This window comes from Ammospiza caudacuta, chromosome 14 (assembly GCF_027887145.1).
Source record: "Ammospiza caudacuta isolate bAmmCau1 chromosome 14, bAmmCau1.pri, whole genome shotgun sequence".
Classification (NCBI taxonomy): domain Eukaryota; kingdom Metazoa; phylum Chordata; class Aves; order Passeriformes; family Passerellidae; genus Ammospiza; species Ammospiza caudacuta.
In genome coordinates this window covers 5,727,897-5,746,856 of record NC_080606.1, presented here as the reverse complement: position 1 = coordinate 5,746,856, position 18,960 = coordinate 5,727,897, and the positions used below count along the sequence as shown (strand labels likewise).

General features: G+C 40.2%; 1 long non-coding RNA gene across 1 annotated transcript; it reads right to left on the bottom strand.

The window, feature by feature from the left end:
* Positions 1-5,201: 5,201 nt before the first annotated feature.
* Positions 5,202-12,725, bottom strand: LOC131564053 (uncharacterized). The gene is made up of 4 exons (XR_009275343.1): positions 12,676-12,725; positions 11,383-11,490; positions 10,383-10,466; positions 5,202-6,432 (listed from the first exon to the last, which is right to left on the bottom strand). It is a non-coding gene; the product is annotated as an uncharacterized LOC131564053 (long non-coding RNA).
* Positions 12,726-18,960: the final 6,235 nt, after the last annotated feature.

The following is an 18,960-nucleotide window of genomic DNA, read 5'->3' as shown; positions in this document are numbered from 1 at the left end:
AGATCTTGCAATCAGATAACTACTAAGATCAAAGTAACTCCTAGTAGCTATTACACTGTTAAAAAGAGGTAACATTGTGAATAAATAAACAAATAAACTCATAATTTATTTAAAAAGCAGAAGAGTTTGTTTTCCAAGACAGGATTTCAAGTCAGAGTTTCTAAGATCTGAGTAATTCTAGTACTTCCTGGCATTAGGCTGGCTGGACCTTACATATCCACAGAATGAGGGTCAGGCAAGAAAAGTGATGCTTTTCTGAGGCTTTCCAAAGCTCTTGCTAAAGTACCTTACACCATCTTCTATATCCAAGGAAATGGTTTAAGGAGCAAGGGACAGTAACCTGTGCTGCCTCCCAAACTGGCTGATTTTATATGTTTACAATAATGAAAAGAGGGGCATAGCATTATGTGAAAGAGGAGCAAACGCTTCCTTATAAATTGCATCTAAAGCACCTTTTCCAAAGCTTCATTCCTATACCAAAATGATATTTTTACGTATTTAAATCCACGCAGTTGCATTCTCAAAAGATGGGATATTTCCAAATTCCATTCAGGTCTCAGGGATGAAACACTTCATGACATCAGAACAACTGATTTTTTTTCCATTAATGCTCAAATATTAATTTACTCCACATTTTCAGGCACACAGTGTTTGACATACTGATCCAAGAGGATTTGTGCCAGCTCAGCAATTTGCAATCTGTAGCATTTTTTGTTTATTTAGTGTGAAACATCCATGAGTTTATTTATTCCCTTGGAGAAGGAAGGACCCACAAGGATTATATCATAATCCCTCTGGGTCTCCTAAATTTGCATATATTAGTGGCTAAATAAAGAGAAAACCTTAGGATCCACAGCACCACTAAAACCAAGAAGGAATAGTTTCTCATTTACAGCATAAAACAAGCCTGGTGACAAAAATATCCAAAAATGCATATTAATATTATAACCTGTGTGATTAGAGCCCTGCAGGGGTAGCTGTGCTGAGAGCAAACAGAAATTGGCTGATTGTTACATCTGCCCTCCAAAAATATTTGACCAGGGGAACAAAAAACCCCCAGCTGCAACAACAACAATCCCAGAGTTGTCAAATTGTTTGCACAAGAGGCTGCTCTGTTCAGCATCAGGGACAACAGTGAGGAAAGAAAGGCAGCACTGCCTTCAGATGGGAAAAAGCAATAATAGATGATTTTAGAAAATCTGAAAGAATATTGTGCATTAACATAAAATGAACTCAACGAGGCACCAAACTCATGTTCAAATCATCACTATGCAGCAAGTTTCTGAAAAATAAGAGTTGGATCTGAAATGCCAGTGCTTTCAACAGAATGCTATTGCCCATCTAAACCAACTTCATTACCTTTATTAGGTGTGAGCTGATGGAAAGGCACTTAAAGAGAATGAATAAATACACCAAATAAATTTAATCTTCATTTTTCTGACTTTATGCTTACAGAAGCCAAGGTGCACTTAGTGGAAGGCAAAGCACTCAATAGAAACCAAATGGAAACAAAATTAAACAGCTTCCATCACAGAATTACATAAGGGACACTGCAGTCAATGTAGTAAGGACTTCCCATAGCAACCACCCTGCAAAATTCCTTGTAAGACTAATTTAAAGGTAAATGTTTGGTTGTTAGCAATAAATGTTCATGTAAAAGCAAATCAGAAAAATTCATACATCCTCAGGTCGTGATTCTCAGAACCTTTGCAATTTTATTTCAGTTGTCTAATTTGCTGCTGGTGTTTTGAATATCCAATCCCATTTCTTAGCAAACAAAATGGAATTAACCTATTAAATCAGGAATGAGTAAATGCAGCTTGGACACTCTTATACTTTGCCCACATATTAGAGGGCATTTGGAACTGCCTTTCACTAAATATTTTTGTGTTAATATTTTCTTCAGTGTCTCATGCATTTGCCCACAGCTCCTCTCAGTTATGTTCTGTGCTATAACACACTGCTGAAGTAACAATGCCCAGGGATTACAGACATTATTGATTAGTTACCATATTATAAAAACAGTTAAAACCCAAAGGAGAAATCTTCAGATATGTTAGAACGCTTTGCTAGAGCCATTACCACACAAACATCAGATGTGCAGTGCTGAAAGTTTCAGGAATCTAAAACAGACTTTATGGACCTTTTACCAACCACTCAGTGCTAAAAATATCAGAGATGGCTGGGAAACCATAAGGAAATGGGTTTAGTTAATGAAAGCCTCTGTAGATGCAACACATATGAAGGAAAATTGCCTATTGAGAGAACTGTTCTGTGTCTCCTCCCTGGGCTGTTACAGCCCGTGGCTTCTTCTCTACCAAATGTGGGTTCTGATTTCCCAGCGTTGTGATGTGCAAGCAATAAGCTGAATTTAATGCCACAACAGAAAAACTGCAGGGGCAGCATGTTTCCTTTCAGTAATTCTGTGCAATGTTGAGAAGGAATATTTCACTCTTCCCCAGCTATTCCCTTCTCTTTTTAAGGAATCTCATAAAACAACGTTGGAATTGGGCACAGCATCATCTGTAGTGCCCATGGCACTGCTGTGAGCCCACGTGGGGCCACACTCAGGCATCATTCTGCTCCTTCCATGGTGCCACACGTACAGGAGCAGGTCCAGGGCACTGACACACCCTGGCAAGGTTTTGGAGGTGCTGATTCCCATCCTACATGCATGGCCTCCTCAGCTGTGTGCACAGGCATCACACAGGGCTCTGAAAGCCTCCCAGCCACCTGCAGGGACCCCTTTGCCCTCCCTGCAATGTCTGATGTGCCATTCTGCACTGCTGCAGCCTCAGCAGGTCTCACAAGCCTCATCACCTCTGCTACAGCCCCCAGAAAAAGCAAAATGACTCAAAATCTGCATTTCTGTCACCTGAGCAGCAGGGATGGGGCACAAGGAGCAGCCAGGTACACTCCCAGCCCCAGTTTGGCATTAATAAACACACATCTCCTCCTTACAGCACAGAGAGCAGAGTCCTTTAATCTTTTCTAAAGACTCTGAAGCAGAATCTCTTGAAACCACATTTCTCTTGAACGTTCTTTCACTGCACTTCATTTTTTATAAAACAATTTACTCTTGACTGGGAACTTGGAGCACAATGGTTTATTACACTAATCCAGCTCCTCCACATCCTCAGTCCTCTAGCCAAAAGATATGCAAACAGTTTTGAAGTGTTGAGGATGTCTGTGCAGCTAAAATTCTTTTGCTGAAGCCATGAAAACAGTGCAGTCATTTTGGTCTTGCCTTTAATATATCTGAAATATCACATCTGGTGTCAGGAACAAGCAGCCAGCAGATTTCCGGTTTTGAAAATTGCTCACCATAACATCATAAACTGTGTTTGAGCAAGAAGGGAATGCAGCAACTCATGCATTGTCAGAAACACAAATACTACCTGAGGACCAATGTTTTCAAATTGTTTTTCATTTTAAAAAATGTTGAAAACATCACACTTCTAATAGAAATACCAAGGGATGCAGCTTGAAATCTCTGTTAGTTTTTGATGGAGTTTTTAAGCAAATCTTGCTCTTACATTCCCTTAGATATAGAAATATAGTCCTCTTTAAAAAAGGAGTAAGAATTTACTTTTAGAAACCATTATTTTAAGCAGTGTGCTGTAAAACAAGTAAGTAAAGCATTTGAACACATGCCAAGTTGGGGAAATTATTTTTAAAGTGCATTCTACAGTGAAGCTGCATTCAGAGAAATGTGTAGCTCACTTTTACAATTTTAATCTCACTGAAATGAATTCTGAAGTGCAAAGAAAGAAAATATATTGAGGCTGCACAGCCCTGCAAAACACAGGGATGATTTACTGATTAAAGATAATAATCTGTTGAATAAATGGGGCTTTTAATATATGGCTGCATGTACATCTAGACACACATACATACAGATACAAAACAATGGCACAAAAAACATGGTTAATTTGAGATTTCTATGGTACTTAGGAGCAAAATAGGATGTGGGGAAAAACATTTGTGGTGATCAAAACCAGTGAAAACTGTCACTTTCCTATTGTATAAATTATTTGCAAAGCACCCATTCCATCTTTAGCTGATATATTTTTTCTTACTCTGCATAGGCTTTGTAATAACAATAACTGTCACCATAAATTACTAAGAACATTATTCAATTTCAAGCAGCCCCATTTGTTTTCATGTTTCCAGCAAAACTATGACAATAGAAATAGATAATTGTAATTGCTTCTTCAAGCAAGGACTACAAGTGGTTTTATTTTTCCATGACTAATAACTCCCATTTTTCTATTCATTCAGCCACTGAGATGTTAAGACCGTGGGCAGGAGGAAGTGAAATGGACCTTATTGTGGCTAGAAAAAATAGAAAAAATGATTGAGCCTTAAAAAGATCATTACATTATACACTGTGGTGATGTTGATGAGAGACAGAGATCACTAAATCTGCAGCAATTTACATCAAGAGCACCTTCCATAAATAATAAAAAATAATATATGCACAGTTTTTTTCTTTTCCTTATTTTCAAACAAGGCACAGTGAAAAATCTTATCACCAAACTACCCTGACATCATTAAAAACATGAATGTACTCCCAGCTGTGCTCTGGTATTTTATGCCTTTTTCAACTTTATTCACAAAGTTCTTATTCCAAACTGACCAATCTAATTGTCACACATAAAGCCTGTACAGGGTCTGCCTGTTTTGCTCCATATTTGCCCTAGTCCAAATTACTTTAGAGCCAACTTTAATACCTTAGAACCATATCAACTACAAACACAAGATGTCTGCACACAAACACTTACCTGAATTAAAGCCACTTGATAGCTAAAAGATTGCCTGCAAAGGGAGTTCCAGTATTTTAGGAGAGGCTGGTGAATTCTGGTGGGATTTAGCAAAAACTGACAAGGAAGTGCCAAGTCAAGGGGTAAAGAAATGATCAGAACAAACTGACAAGACAGAAACTGGGACCAGTGTTGGAATTCCTCAATCACATGTTAAAGACCTGCAAACTCTGTGGCTGTGCCCAGAACTCCCTTCTGCACCTGGATCCTTCCCATAATCAAACCAGATGATTTCCACCTGTTGCATTTCTGAACTTTTTACTACACACAGGTGAAATTAATTTGTGTTCAACAAGGGCACTACCAAAGGAAGGTCAGCCACCAGGACACAAAGTACAATTGCCATGCTCTTGAATTTTTCATAAGGTGCCCAAATTTGATGTGATCAGAATTTTTAATAACTGCAGGACTAGCTAATTTTAAATTATTAAAACATTTCCGGGTTTTGCAAGTGATTTCATTTGAACAAGAGCCCAAACACATATTATACCAGAGGCTTAAAACATAAGGATTGTAAGTGATTGCAAATTAACATCTTTAATAGAATACAGTATGAACTTAGAGGACAAAGCTAAGGAATTGATTGACCTCATAGTAAACCATAAATAGTAAGAAGTAAAATTATTAATCACTCTCCTAGAAAAATCAAATTCACTCTACCAAGGCTAGCAACATAAGCCAGCTTATGATGAATTATGGTTTCAGAAACTTTTATTAAAAGCAGCCAGGTTACTGCAGAAAATTAGAAAGAATGAGTAATATGTTTTCCTTTAAGTTCTGTAAGCTTTTTTCCTTCACTTAGTTCATTTTCACCTTAAAGGAAATTTCTCTTCATCAACTATCAGGAGAGATTCTCCTCCAGGGGAAGAAAATCTGCACAATTCACCTACTTCTTACAATTTTGAGAAAATCTTCCATAACCAAGGTGCTGGTTTGGCTTAGACCACCCTGTAGAAGCCTCTGTGCTTAATTGCAGTTTCTTTTCCAGTAACTTAAGAAACAGAGTGTCAGGAGGGTGACCAAACTGCTGCTTGGGTGCCCACATTTCTTCAGAGCTTTAGGAGTGAAGATGCTGACAGGCTGTCCATGAGGGCACAAACCCATTCCTGGCCCAGGAGAGGGGAATTCAAAGGTGTTTAAAGCTGTTCCACAGACAGGGGTTGTGTGAACACCCTCAGCAGGAGCTGGAATGACAAATCCAGTGCTTGGCACAGGAGCTGCTTCCAATGCAGCCTCCCCTCAAGAGAGAATTTCTCACATTGAGGAATGGTTACCTGGGAGCTCCCCCTTTAATAGAAAGGGTCACGGGCTCCCTGCACCCTCCATCACCCCAAAAGGCACAAAGTTCAATCTCCAGCTCTCTGCACAAGTATTTTTTGTTGAGGTCTGATCCCAGCCCTGCTAATTGAAAGAGATGCTGCAGTGCAGGCAGCACAGCCAATACATTGCAGTGGCATTTGAAATCCTCTGCAGCAGCAGGGCTCCTCATCTGTGCATCCTGCCCTGCAGATCTGCTGCCTCCCCCTTGGCTTCCTTGGGGTAATCAGAATAAATGAATGCACTGGAGAATGACGGAAGGCACGACACATTGGCATCTCTTTCTTGGTCTCTGCAGTAAAAGTTATTCATATACCAGTTTCACAACTTATGGCTTTATTTCAAGCTGAGGGCTTGTAGCATTCTAGAGAATTCTTGGAGTCCCTTATATTCCTAATGTAATATTTACAGCACCCTATACCAAACTAAAGGCTATATTTACTGAGGCAGCCTCAATTTTCTTTTTCTCTTCTGTCTCTTCTCTGTGCTTCCAGCAAGAGGCACTCAGGGAGAAGCCAAATGACATGCTAATTATATTTTTTGTTAATCTTTTAAATTCACAAGCACTTGCTATGTCAGTTTACCTAGTGTGGATATTATTTGGAATAAAAATCAAGCTTTGATTCCATTTTAATAAGAAATTTTGTGTGGTTTCACAAAAAGGCTGGAACAAATTAGGGGCCTCATGGATGCCAGTTCAGAAGTTTTATGCATATATAAGAAAAATCTATAAAAATTTTAAGTGGATATTCCGCTTCCTGGTATTTCTGAGATTCATTTCATCTTAGAACTCTATTGAAAGAGAAGGCAAATCTTTCCAGCGTGTTTGTTATGATCACCACAGAAATTCTTGCTTCTGAGAAATTACAATATGTTTAGCCACATCTGTGCAGGAGTCAGATAAAAAGTTAGCAAAATGCTGCAATTTCCAAGATCAGGACCATACCCTCTGTAGGAGGGGATTTCCACCACAGAGGGTGCCTGATCTAAAGCAGTCCCTGTGGCCTTTATGAGGATTAATGTCTATATACAATGAGCCATGAGGGAACCACAGATCTGAGAGGGAATGTCATCCTTTGTGCATGTTCCCACAAAACTGATTTACATCTTGAACACTCTGGGTGTAATTTGTATTTAATGAAAAACATTTATTTTAAATAGAAGGCAAAATATTATCTGCATTGATTTTCTGATACATATAATTATACCAAGCATGATACTGAAATCATGGCTGATGTAATGGTTGGCCCTTTGATACAAAGAACTCTTTCACATCAGCAACACTGACTACTGACCTTAAAGCCACAGCTCTTCACACCTGCTAGACAAGTAACAGAAACCATAAATAATAAACAGTGTTATTTTCAGCTTAGACTCCCTTAATGATTTATTGGGTGAAACATGTATGTATTGCAAAGTGTTCGTTAAACAAATATTGTCTTTTCCAACCTGTGTCAAATGAAACCTGGAGTTCAGGATGCTCAGGCCAGCACTGCAGCACTGTACTAAAAGTCTCAAAAATAACTGAGATCAGTTGGAATGCTCAAAGTTTTCCTTACCTGCTCAACCTCAGGCTTCCCACAGGTGAGTGCTAGACCTTGGCATCCTTAAAGTAATCTATTCACAGTGCAGTAACACAAAACAATCTCAAGCTGGTGCCTCCAGGAAGGGACACTGGATCCTTGGGCTCTTACACCCCCAGAATCCATTTCCCAGAGAGTCTGGGCTTTTCTGCTGAGCCCTCTGCCCCTGCCCTGTTAATATCACTCCCCTGGCCAGCACCACAGGTGTCCCTTGTTATGCAAAGTGTCAGCAGTTCCCTGTCCCCATCTGGGGCTCCTTTCCCAATCCCAGAGCTCAGCTGGGAGCTCTCCCTGCAGCTGCTCACCTGCACCAGGTGTGTTCCTCAACAGAGCTACCAGGAGAGATATTCTCTTTTTTCTATTTCCACAGTGACTATCAGTTGAGTTACCGGCTTTAAGCAACTGCAAAATGTGGAGTTTTTACTTTGATTTACAGTAAATCTTTCATCTTATATATTTGTGGCTGTGGGGTCAACTGCCTGTGAGATTTACTGTCAGTCCTCAATAGACACAGTGATCTGTAAATCTACCACATTAATCCATTGGTGTGTAGGATTTTATCATGGCAGCTCAGCCCCACAAAGCCATTCTCTAACACACTCAGCAGCAAGATAGGGGAGAGGACTGAAAGGGTAAAAGTAGGAAAACTTGAGATCAAGACACTTTAATAGGTAAAACAAGCAATTAATTCATTACTGCCCATGGGCAGGAAGGCGTTCAGCAGGGCTCCATCACTTCTGAGAGTGACTCAAGAAGGCAAATGCCATCACTCCAATCCTCCCCCACCCCACCTTCCTTCCATTTTCCCCACTTTTATATGCTGAGCATGAGGCCATGTGGCCTGGGGTGTCCCTCTGATCAGCTGTCCTGGCTATTTTCATCTCTGAACCTTTTGTGTCCCCAGCCTCCTCCATGAAGGTGCACAGAGAGAGGCAGGAAGGCTTTTTCTCTGCTCAACAGTGAATAAAACATCCCTCTGTTATCAACACAAACCCAAAACAGCCCCCTACCAAGTCAACTCCATGCCAGCCAAAACCAGCACAGCCTTTTGTACTTCTGCCTACCCCCAGCAACACCTCATTAATGTATGTGATCAATGCCATTGGAATAATGGGCTTGCACATATTTGAAGGTTTTGGGCTGAATAATTATATCATTATTACATCATGCACCAAGTGATAAAGCCCCACAGCAGCTCCAGCTGGAGAATGCTGAGCAGACTCTCTGCTTTGCAACGCAGGTCTGTGGTTCTGTGCTCTTCTGGATTTTGCAGCAGCTCTCATGGAAAGAGATTTTTTTTCTCAGGACCTAACCCTGGAGCCTACAGAGCCCTTTTCCAGCTGCAAACACATCCTGCCACAGCTGGCTTCCAGCAGCTCCACTTGAGCAGAGCCAGGCTCATCCAAACCAGGTCAACATGGGCACCTGGGCTTTGACCTTGATCTCAGGAAAGATAAACACACTCAAAGATCATCCAAAACAGCAGTGATGGTGATAAAGAGGGAATACTATGTGGGGAAGGTAGGGACTTCTCAAATCTTTGCAGATTTACTATAGGATGTTGCATAATTAATATAACTTCAGCAGCAGAGAGAAGCCCTAAAGAGAAGCAAGAGAGCCCTACAATAGGTCTACAACAAGGAAAGAACAAACTGAGTAACATTATTTAGGTCTCTCTGACTCAAAAAGTTTCTGCAGTAATTGAAGATCAAGGCCATCAGCATTTCTTTTCAGAGGCAGGGTAGAATTTACACACTAATTACCATGAGATACACTTCATAAAGCATTCAAGCATCCTTGGACAAAGGCAGTTCTGGTCCTACAGAAACACTAGTGAAGATCACATTGTGTTTTCTGGGAAATGAGAAGAGGCTATTTATGTAGCCTTTTCAGATCTACTTGAAAAACTCAGTATCTACCTGCAACCTTTGCTTCCCAGAAGCCTTTGAAAAACAACTCTCAAGCCTAAATCTCCTCCCCTTTCATCATGCAGACAGTCCTTGCACACAGGTGGTGAAATCATGGGTTTTTATACTCCTGTCAAGACCCTGCATGAGTTATGTGCTACAGGTGAGCACAGATGAATGCAATACTCATTTTGGAGCTGGTTCATGCCAGTCTGATGTATACACCTTCTGCTGCTGCAATGTACCACAAGGATAATCTATTACAAATAAAAGTTAATGAAGATTATATATTCAGTCTGAATCTGTTGTCCACACATTTTGTCTCTGGACAAAAATGACTCACACATAAAACGTGGTGCTGCCCACTCGCTGCCATAACTCCACAGCAGCATATTCTTTTTATGATGCAGCACAGAAAACAAACACTTGCACAGTAAAACTCCAGCTGGGAGGAATAATGAAGCATTTAGCAAACCAGACAAAGACCACACGGCTGCATGTCCCTCAACACAGCAGAACCTGTTACTGGATATCATAATTAATAAGCTAATGATGGTCTCCTAACCATCCAACAAGTTTTTACGAAAGATATAAATTACTTTTAATTTTCTTTTCAGGGATTAAATCAGTCAAATATCTAAGAACTAAATACTTTTGGTATGTGCCAAATTCACTGCAGCCCTGAAGCTGCAGAATTTGTGCACAGCCCCAGTACTGCTTGTGCAGCTACTTGGAGGAACATGAGAGCTTACCTAACTTCATAGACCTCACTGATGCTGACTAAAACAGGACACTGGAACTCGTGCACATGGTCAGCAGACAGGAGTACAAGGTAACTGGAAAAAAGAAAAAAATAAACCAGGATTTCATTGCCCTTATAGCAGCACACAAGTTTCTCCCACCATGGCGCCTGAGGCATGACAAAGACAGGACAAAACAAAATAAATTAACTCTGGGCAAATCTTCATTATTTTCTGCAGGACTTCTGGAATCCCTTCTCCTTCCCAAGTCCTGTCCTTCACATGTTTTCACTGCTGTTTGTGGGCCAGAGGATGAGTTTCTTCAAGGGAATTTGGTGGCAAGCACTGCAAGAACTTGGGTTTTCAGTCCAGTGTTAAAGGGCCTGCAAACACAAAGCCAAGCCATCTTTATAAAATAATTGTGGTTTCTTAATGCTGAGAAGGCACTTTCAGCATTTAAAGGAAAAACCAAGATCAGTCATTAGCCCACTAGTTAATTTTTCCCCCATATCTACTCTCTGACCACTGCAAAATGCTGGCAGGAAAGAAAGTCAGATGTGTTTGAGAGCTTGGTACTGAACCAATTAAATAATCCTCCATGCACTGAAAGTAAAAATACACACTGTATGAGCCATGACAAGCAACTTGCTGGTTTGTGATGAACCTTGAGAGAAGCTGTGATCACCCACTGAAGTGTGAGTGGCAGGAAAGGGAGTCTGGAGAAAAAGGTCTGCTCAAGCTTTAGGGCAATCTCTGCACCAGAACAAAAGGCAAATGAACTCACCACAAGTAACTGTGTGCTGGAAAGCACTTTCTAACAGAAATGAAGTCTGGAAGTGTCTTCAGACATGACAGTGGAAAAAAGTTTAACTGCTTTTAAATTCTGAATAGACTTTTATATAAATGTCTGTGAGACAGAACCTTTGGATTTTGCTTCCATTCTTCTACACCTCTTCTGGGCAGAACTACACCAACAAATGGTTATTTTAAAAGGAAGTCTTAAAATACAAACCAGAGCATGAGGCAGAATGTGAAGATACATCTTTTCAGGAAGAGACAGGCTTCTTCTCCCCACTCTGCCATTGGGCCACCTTCAAAATTCTCTCAAGTAGTTTTCCATCTGTGAAGAAAACATTGTGGAGGATCCAGTTCAGAGTGGGATTGCGTACCATTAATGTGCTCTGAGAGTGCAAAGCACATAGACCTATCAGTCTACTCCTAAATTTTAGTAGACAATGCTTAGTGATAAAGACCACATGAAAAATTACTCTATTTTCCACTGAGAGACAATACAGAGCAGTTCAGATTTTTACACTTTATTACATTATTATCTATTAATAACCTATGAATACCCCAAAGTATGACACCAAGTCACTGCACAAACATCAGATGAAATAAAAAATAATCTCAAAAGTCTTGGGCATCCAAAGCCAAATTTCCAGAACAGATTTTGTACTCTCCTACTGTAACTTGTCAGGTCTCCCAATTTTGTCTCATTTTGGCCCAGTTATTCCAATGAGAATGTTCTTTTCCATGTCTTATATAAATGCTGTAAATGCTTTCCTTGACCACACGTTCCTGTGAATACACAGGAAACATTAACTGGGAGCTCTCCTGCTTGCACAGACAGGGAACACTTCTGGCTGGGCACATTTTTCTTGTCCTCACACTGTGGGGAGTTGACCTGGCTGGACTGCAGGTGCCCACCAAGCCATTCTATCACTCTGCCTCTGGACAGGCAAGACAAAATTGTGAGGAAAGGCTCAAGGGTTGAGATAAGGTCAGGGAGAGCAATCACCAGCTACTGTCATGAGAAACAACTTGGGGAAAAAGTAATTTAATTTATTACCAACATAATCACAGCAGCATACTAAGAAATGAAAACAAATCTTAATACACCTCCCCCTCACTCCTGCCTTCTTCCCAGGCTCAATTTCACACCCACTTTTCCCTCAGTCCTCTCCCTCAGTGGCACAGGGGACACAGAATGGGGATGTGACCAGCTTGTCACACATTGTGTGACATCTGCTGCCCCTTCCTCTGCACTGGGGACTCCTCACACTCCTCCTGTGGCCCAGCATGGGGTCACTCTGATGGGGGACAGCCTTCCGTGAGGCTCTCCAGAGCCCTTCCCATAGGCTAAAGCTCTTCACAAGACTTCATTCACAAAGGGTTGCAAACCTTTGGGCACAAGTCACAAGTCCAGCAAAGCTGCTTCAGACTGGGTTCCTCTCTGCCTGGCCCTGCCAGAACCTGCTCCAGAGTGGGCTCCTCTCTGTTATCATCTTATTGCAAAGTTCCATACCTTCTTGGTGATTTCTCACGGACATCTCCTCACAGCACAGCCAACAAATCCCAACTCTCTTCTCCACCAGCTAACCCACTCATTTGTAGCACTCATCCTTATTGGACACAGCTGTGGCCTGTTCCTAATCTTTGGTGATTAGCACAGCTGCAACTCCTCAGGGGTGAGATTGCTTTCTGCACTATTCTCTTACATTCTATCCCTCCACACCTCTCTACACGGCCCTGCTAAGACCCTGCTCCAGACTGAGCTCCTCTCTGTTATCTTATTGCAAAGTTCCCATACCTTCTTGGTGATTTCTCACAGGCATCTCCTCACAGCACTGACTCCTTCTTCACAGCACAGCCAACAAACTCCAACTCCCCTCACCCAGCTGACCCACTCTTTTGTACCACTTGTCTTCTTATTGGACACAGCTGAGGCCTGTTAAGGGCAGGCCTGTTCCTAATTTTTGGTGATTGGCCCAGCTGCAGCTCTTCAGGGGTGAGATTGCCTTCTGCACTATTCTCCTACATTTGATTCCTCCACACCTCTGCACAGCCCTGCCAGGACCCTGCTCCAAGAGGGCTCCCATGGGTCAGAGCCCCATCCCTGCCCCTCCCCAGGCTGGATCCCTGCTGCCAGGCCCCCCCTGTGCTGCAGGGCACAGCAGCCTCTCCATGGCAGCACCAGGGGCTGCAGGGGAACCTCTGCTCCAGCACCTGGAGCACCTCCTGCCCCTCCTTCTGCACTGCCCTGCCTGTCTGCAGGGCTGCTCCTCTCACACATTCTCACTCCCCTCTTCTGTGCTGCAGTTGTTTTTGTGCAGTGGCTGCTCCTCCTCCCTAATCACTGTCTCTCAGTGCTGCCAGCTCTGCTGGGCTCAGCCTTGGCCAGGGCAGGTCCATCCTGGAGCTCTGTTGGACATGGGGACCATCTCTGGCACCTCCTCACAGAAACCACCCCAAGGAGCTCCCCTAAGGAATCAAAATCTGACCACAAAAACCCAATAAAACACACATGAAGTTTCAGTGCTGTGATGTATTAAATTATCACAATTCCTGCAACACCGATAAAGCAATTGCAATAATTGATGCAGTGGATCTCCAGGTCTGCAGAAATTGAGTCTGACTTTTGATAGATGAAGTGTTTGATACTGCAACGTCTGCCTGATCAGCATACATTGTTTTTCAACAGAGAGCCCTCACAGAAGAGTTTGTAACATTTATAAAATACAGATGCTCTTGGTTGCAGATGCATTGAAGGAAGCTTAATAGCAGTTTGGATAAGTGGTTGTGAACATCCAAGATGATTTATCACCAGTAAAAAACAACCCATTTTGTAAAACTTATATCCTATTAAAGAAGCATTAAACAAAAAGCAGAGCTAGAGAAATTGTCTTCCCTAGTGTTCTGTGGGGATTCTTTCTTTCTTTTTTTGTCATTATCAGCAACACAAACTTGGACAACAAAATAGCTTTTTTCGATGATGAAATTCGTGTTTATTTTGAAAAGCAGCATGGATAGGTAAATAAATTCTTTTAAAAAACCCAAGACTGGAATTCATAGCTATGCAGAGTTAAAAAAAATCAAGCAGAAGAATATTCTTTTAAGTCAGGATGAATGCATACATTTGTATTCCCTTCTGCACAATTGACTGAACTTCACATTCAAAATGTCAAGGATAAATATCCTTGAAATGGTTCTATTAAAACTGTGATAACCATAGTAACTGTATGTCGTTTGCTTATACCTTTTATATTTTTTTTTTTTCATTTTGGTGCATATTCTTTGCAACAATGCTGCTAAGAGAGGTAAAGAAAAGCAAGCCCTACCTAATTAATGATTTGAATGTGGGTGTTGATAGCCTTCCTATGTTGTGAGATTTTGTTTGGTAATTTAAAGATCTGGTTTTGGATATGAAACCTGAACAGGCCATTATGAAAATACAGTACCACCTGCTGCACTCATCAGTTTAGAGAGGCTGTTATCTACTGTTTATTACTTCTTTTCCCCAAGTAATTATTTGCATCAGAAGAGGGGAGAGCAAGGTCCCCTCCAGCTCTGGATATTCTGTGATTCTATGCTTAAATTAAGTCAAAGATAATTAAGAGATCCAGCTACACAGCCTCCAATTACTATCAATACTAATGGATTTTATTCAGCTAAATCCCACAGACATTTGGCAAAAAAAATAAAAATCTCAGTGCTTAAACCAAAGCAAAGTGTTGTGGTAATATAACTGCTAAGCAGGGAACATAGATTCAGGTCTTTTTCAACAATATCAAGTACAATCCAAGGGAAAAGGCAGCTTTTCTTGGGAATGCTGGGGCCAGGACAGAACCATGCTCTCGTCATCCCACTGGCAAAATTCAGGGCCTGGACACAACCTCACCCCTAAAGGAGCTCTGACTTTAATGCAGTCTGATAATCCTACCTCTCTCTGTCTTTAGTTACAATTATATGTATTGTGATACTTCATTCAGCTCCAAGTTAACTATAAATTCTTAATTGGGATAATCTGGTAAAGCATACCCCCATTTCCCACCTCTCTTCTCATAAGAAGCAGCTTATGGTGCTCATGAACAGGTCAGCTGCAAAATAAAGTGGAGTGGTACAGCCTTCACTTGGTGAAAGTTAAAAAGTTTTTACTGAAAGTTAAAAAGCTCCTGATGAATTTGAGATCGAGTTCTAAAGTTCTTTTTCCAGACTGCTGATATTTCAATTCAATGTAATTCACACCTTCCAACTCCTTCACTCTGTGTGGGTAGAAATGAGGCAATAGTTCAGTGGTACTTTTGGATTTGGCAAAGGTTTCCGTCCAAGATATCTCTGCCCTTCAGTGCCTGAAGTTCTAGAAACAGAATTTTCCATGTGTGCAACCATAAGAAAATCATGTGGATTAAATAGAATAAAAAACACCTTACATAAACAATAGGGGGTTTTAACCTAAATTTGGGGCTACATTTACTCACATCCTCTGCCTTCTGTGAACCTATTTATTGTGAATGCAAATGGGCAATATGGAATCTTTGGCAATGCATTCCTCCTTCATTCACTTGCAGCATTTCCAGCACAAGGAAAACAAATGAATTTTTAAAAAAATCTGAGTGAAGAAACTCAGCCTGGATCCAAATGATCTTCCTGAGCCTGTGTCAAGATGGTGAGCTTGTATATTTTTCTACATATTCTGTTTTAAGGCATCATACGGGGATGTTACAGAGAGTTAATGATTTCAGGGAAGGATTAAGGGAATGGTCAGGGAAATTCATAAGCTGCTTTGGTACTGTCAAAAGGAAAAATGGCAATATTATCTGTTCAAGGGCTTTCCTGATTCATGTGACAGATTATCCTTAAAGGCTGAACAATGCTTTGCTGACTGCCTTCTTGAGTTTGAAATGTAAAATCTCCCAATTTGCAAGCTTTGGGAAATATAGTCAGTTAAATCAACTAAATGTTTTTATATATCTATAAATTCTTTTCATTCTACTGCAGAGCACTTGCAAATGGTGCACCATCCTTCCCACACTTATCTAGCATTTAGTACCACATCCTCCATCCTATCAGAAATAGAGATGTTATGGATATTTTAATCCTTTAAAAATTATTCTTGTGGCTAATAATGCATTTCTCTCATTCACTTGTCCTCAGAAAATAAAGAAGAAAGAATGATCCAACATCTCCACTTTTTAACAGTGTTATGTGAACAAATTTTCATTGATTTCTGAGAAGGGACAATATTTTGCAGTAAACTGTCATGAAATCTTATCCACTTAGAAGAAAGATTTGGGGTTATGTTATCTGTCATTAAAAAACAAAAGCTGCTTTTACTTTCAGTATTGAAGTTGAAAGGTTCTCCCATATAAATATTTTTGGTAAATATTTACACATTGGTCTTACCATGTTTCTGATTTTTTTCAGCACATAAATTATAGATTGCAATAAATCTGAGCTTATTGGGAGTTTATTCACATCTTAAAGGCTCTAAATTAAAGAGATTTTATTATGTCACTGGATTAAATAGTCCAGTGACTACGAAGAATTTCTATTCACTTAAATAAGTGGTTTGTTGGCTGTGGATTTTTTTTTTACTGATTTTAATTTCTCTGAGTATCCCTTGATGTCAGCTCTTCTTTGTTGCACTTCTGGTTTCTAAGATAGGTTTCACTGACTATCAAGTTGGTGTTTTGTCAGTTTTGCCACCTTCACTCTTCACATGCAGGTCAGAAAACCTCCCTATAATAAATGTCTCAAGCATTTGAATTGAACCCTTCTTTCAATAAAGTTTGTTTAGTGAGGGGTTTTTTTTATGCTTCCTCCCCCTCTGATTTTATTTTACATAATGTATAAAGGCCAATCAATGCTCTGTGAACTTTTCAAGGAATCTTCTACCACTCATGCTCTAATAGCATATTTGCAGGCATAAAAATTAATCAAATTTCCCTGTAATTAATTCAAGCAAAAAAAAACTTCATTTTTTCCTATTACCAAGCTCTCTCTACCTAAATAAAGGTTCCAGGGTAGACTGGCACTTAAACACTTACCACCTTTAAATAGGAACATGGACATTTTTTCCTGAGTTTGACTGCAAGAGAGGCAGGAGGGGCTGCATATCAGGTGCAAAACAGTAATTTAATTCCATGGTTTTTTAAGAGTTTAAGGGGATGAGCTCCTTATCTGAAGAAAAAAAATGAGACTTGTTTGGTGGTTGCTGCACTCTGTGTGCCTTCCAGCAGATTCCTGCAGAGGCTGCACAGCAAGAGGCCCTGGATCCTTATTTCATGATAGTTAGCACACAGCGTTGAGAATTTTTATTTAGTTTAATGCTTTACCTAATTTTAAGTTCCTGAATGATCACAAGAGTCTTTCTTTATGCATACGGATTCTCTGTAGGCAAATCAGCTTTATTCCACCTTCTATTTGTGACTTGGACTGACATTTCTGAGCCTAATCCTCAAAGAAAACTGTCAGAGGCATTATAAATTAACAAGTACATGCTCCTTCCACTTCCAAGCACATCATCCTAAAGGAAGGGTCTTGAATTTTCAAATCAATATGCATCTTTGGTTTTCCTAACAATTCTGTAAATATATCAAGCCACGGTGAGTGCAATTACAAAAATTTTTGTTGTGTACATACACACATCCATACAGAGGTGGGAGTTGGAGCCTGGCTCTGTGACAAGGGGAAAGGTTGCGCTAAGGATACATGAAATATCCTCTGTTTAATAGAAGATAGAGAAAATTAAGACCTAGGAAAGCAGAATTTGCTTCTTATTAAATACAAAGCTCTGTTACCACTGCAATGTTAATTAGTGGAAATAAGAGAGATCCTTTGACGTAAGCATTTATGTCCCAAAATCAGCCTTAAGAGATGTTGGGAAAATATAAAGGCAAGTGTGTAAAACAAACTGTGGCTGCAATTTGGTACTTAGTATTTTGATGTATCTACACCTGGGCAGCTTTTGGCAGCCCATTTTATTTTGCGGACTTTCTGAGTCCATCTTTGTAGGAGTGGGTTCTAATGAGCCAGGCCATTAGCAGCAAATCTCAGGCAGCAAGAACAAGGCAGCAGCAGCATCTGTACTCATTGCTCAAACCCTTCTGGGTGTTGCACTGAGAAGGAACAAAGACAGACAAGGTCAGATCTAAACATAAACCCCTTTGTGAAACATTATTTGTGCACAGCACGTTCCTCATTAATCTATTTCAAATGCCTACCATATTCACATATTAATGCATCATCTCATGTATGTTGTCCAACCATTTTTCTCTTTTTTTTTGCTGCTACAAAGCTAAAAAAGTAATAGCAGTGAGAAAAAGGTCAGATTCGTACATAAATTTTATCCCCCAAAGGAAATCAAAATGTTTTTTGTTGATATACTAACAATATTTATTAATATACCAGTAAACTTTACCAATATTTCATTAACTATTCAGTAGTGACTCATAAGAACAGCACAAGGTCTTCCTTTCCCCTCTTGTTCTTCATTTAATCTCACACAGAATGTTTTTGTAGCATAAATCTCACACTTTGGTTGAGCCTTCGTTGCCTTGTTTACATTTTCTAAAAACCTATTTGAATTCTCCAAAACTTTATTCCATTTTCATGAAAATCAAAAAAAAACTTACCACAGGAAGGGATGAGGAGAAGATTACAGCTGTAAATTCCACATGATTCCACCCACAGATACTCTAAAGGGAAAAGCTTCTCCTGGGTAACACCACCTGTCAAACACCAAGATGTGAACTGCAGGCAACTTTTCCCCCATTACCAAAAGAGTTATTTTCAATTGCTAGTTTCTCCA